This window comes from Myotis myotis, unplaced genomic scaffold, assembly GCF_014108235.1.
Source record: "Myotis myotis isolate mMyoMyo1 unplaced genomic scaffold, mMyoMyo1.p scaffold_m19_p_5, whole genome shotgun sequence".
In the NCBI taxonomy this organism is placed as follows: Eukaryota; Metazoa; Chordata; class Mammalia; order Chiroptera; family Vespertilionidae; genus Myotis; species Myotis myotis.
Genome location: NW_023416357.1, coordinates 43,352,323 through 43,355,448, shown reverse-complemented (window position 1 = coordinate 43,355,448; position 3,126 = coordinate 43,352,323).

The window sequence follows — 3,126 nt, the reverse complement described above, 5'->3', positions numbered from 1 at the left end:
TGAAGTCAAGATCCCACACACTACCAGCCAGACCTACTCAGGGTCAGGTTCCCTGCCTGGTAACAGCTTCATTCAATTTCTGTCCAGTAGCCCAATTTATATTTCTACCAAGTGACACCAAACAAGCCAATCAAATTCTCTCTTTGAGAACCATAAATTATAGATGAATAAAGGACAGATTACTCCAGTTTAATTAGTCCAAGTGATACTGAGCAATTGATGATTTTTAGTAATGCTCAGTGTTGCACTAAGTCCCAATGTAGGGAAATTTGGGACCCAAAGCAACGTCCCTTGTGCAAAACTTCCAACAGAGAAGGAAATCTGTGTGACTGACTTGGTACACTAATTGGTCATTTCTCCCATAGATAAGTATAAACTGTCTTGTAGCATTTTCTAAGTTCTATTTTTCTCTCTCAGCAGATGCCAACTTCTTCAAGAGAACTTGCTTGTGAGTTCTGTAACCCCTTGCAGAGTGCTGAGCACACACATACAAGAATTCAATAAATATTTGAGAGGCTAAATAACTTTTTTTAAAAGTGTTTATAATTCAACCTAAGACATCCTATATAATAAAAGCCTAGTATGCAAATCAACTGAATGGAGGAACAACCAGTTGCTATGATGCACACTGACCACCAGGGGACAGATGCTCAATGCAAGAGCGCCACTCAGCCAGAAGCCAGGATCAAGGGTGGCAAGTGCAGCAGCGGTGGCGGGAGTCTCTCCCACCTCTGTGGCAGCACTAAGGAGCAGCAAGCCAAGTGGTAAGGAGCAGCGAGCAGGCAGGTGGTAAGGAACGAGGGGTCCCGGACTGTAAGAGGGCGCAGGCTGGGCTGAGGGGACCGCCTCCTCCAGTGCACGAATTTCCTGCCCTGGGCCTCTAGTTTAATTATAAAGTAATGTGTAACCATTATAAAAATATAAACAATATAAATTGAAGTTCATATGTTTTTTTCTCCCCTAATCTCAACCCAAGGATTGTCTTTAAGTTTGTTATGTTTCTCAGACCTTTTAATATACAGACATATTAATCTATAAAGTTTTTTCCTTATAAAAAATGGAATCAAATGTTTTGCAACTTACTTTTTAAAATTAAACATTTTGTCTGTTCTTCATGTCATGTGTATGTGCGTGTGTGTGTGTGTGTGTGTGTACCTCATTGTTTTATATGTCTGCGTAGTGTCCTTCTGGTAGTATGGATGTAATAATTTTTTAAAATAACCTATGGTTGAATATTTATGTTATATAGTCTCCAATTTACCACTATTATGACTAACTAGAGGCCCGGTGCATGAAATTCCTGCACAGGTAGGGTCCCTAGCCCTGGCCAGAGATCAGAGCCAATCTGTGGGGTGACTGGCAGGTCAATCGGGGTGGGGGGGGGGCCCTGCTGGCACCCACCTTGGCTGGCCTGGGGCCTGCAGGCTGGGGGCAAGTCCTGCGTTGAGCATCTGCCCCCTGGTGGTCAGTGCACGTCATAGCAACTGGTCATTCCACTGGTCGTTCTGCAGTTAGGTCGATTTGCATATTAGGTTTTTATTATGTAGGATGCTACAATGAATGATGCTACAATGAACACCCTTGCACACTTGGGAGTATTTTTGTGGGCTACACACCCCAATGTAGAATTACTGGGGAAAGTTACAGTAATGTTTTGCAAAGCAAATTCAGTTAAGAAGGCTTGAATTCTAGGCTTCATATCTGCTCTAGAATTCTATAAGGTCATTGGCAAAGAAGTCTACAAGATATTTATAATAAAAACAGTCACATAAGTATAATATACCTTTAACTGGTTAAGAAAGTGCTTGTGCTACTAATTTGTTATAAAAAGACCCGAGTTTGAATTTTTACTTTACTACCTACCGGTATGTGAGCAAGTGACAAGCTCTCAGAGGTTTGTATTTTGTGTTTGTTTTTGCAAAATGGAGATAACAAAAATTCCTAGAGTATTTTAAAGATTATATAAAGAAGCCCAGCAGAGATCCTTGCAAATTGAGACATGCAGTAGATGTAATTGATGTAAAGGGAAGAAAAAAGAAAATTCTCATGGAAATATTTCAAGGAAAAAATAGCTCTGAGCCCTTGAACCAAGAACCACTATTTCCTTCACCTACAAAATAAAGGGATTGAAATAAATTATCTTTAAGTTCCTTTTCCTTCAAACACTAATAAAAATTGTAACAGTGACGTATAAAGTGCTTACTTTTCTAATTGCCTTGTACTTATTGATTCATTTAATCTTCAGAGCAAACCCATGAGGCAGGTACTACTATTACCATTCCCATTTTACAGATGAGGAAACCAAGGGATGGAGAGATTAGGAAACTCACCCAAGATCATAAAGCTAGTGAGGGCTTTGGGCCTCGGTTGTCTGGCACCAGAGTTCATGCTCTTAATCTTCATTCAGTGACTTATATCCTCAAATACTTGAGTTCTTTGATTTATGTGGATATTTGTAGGAAATTTATTTTCTAATAGTTTCTGCTTTGTTTTATTTATTTAGAGGTGCTTTTTCCTTTTTAGAGAAAAATTTAAATACAGAGAAGAACTTAGTTACTGCTGAGTAACAAATTACCCCAAAACTTAGCAGCTTTAAATAGTAAACATGTATTATATCTCAAATTTCTGTGGGTCAGAAATCAAATCTAAGAGAGACTTAGCTGTGTTCTGGGTCAGGGACACTCCTGGATTGGTAGTCGGGTTCTTGGCCAGAGCTACATCATCTGAAGAGGCTGAGACTCTAAACTACTTCTGAGTTCAGTTATATGGTTGTTGGTAGGAGATTTCAGCTCCTCGCTACATGGGCCTCTTCAGAAGGCTGCTCCTATAACTTGGCTGCTGGTCCCCCAGAGTGAGAAATGAGAGAGAGAAAGAGAAAAGGAGGAAGGGAAGGAAGAAAGAGAGAGGGAGGGGGAGAGGGAGAGGGAGAGAGGGAGAGAGAGAGAGAGAGAGAGAGAGAGAGAGAGAGAGAGAGAGAGAACCCAAGAGAGAAGCTGAGGCTTCTTCCTGGCTATTCTCCTCATCTCAGAGGTGACATTATATCACTTTGCTTCTGTTTGCTAGAAGCAAGTCACCAGAAGTCACCAAGTCTAGCTCAGGCTCAAGAGGAGGGAAATTAATTCCATC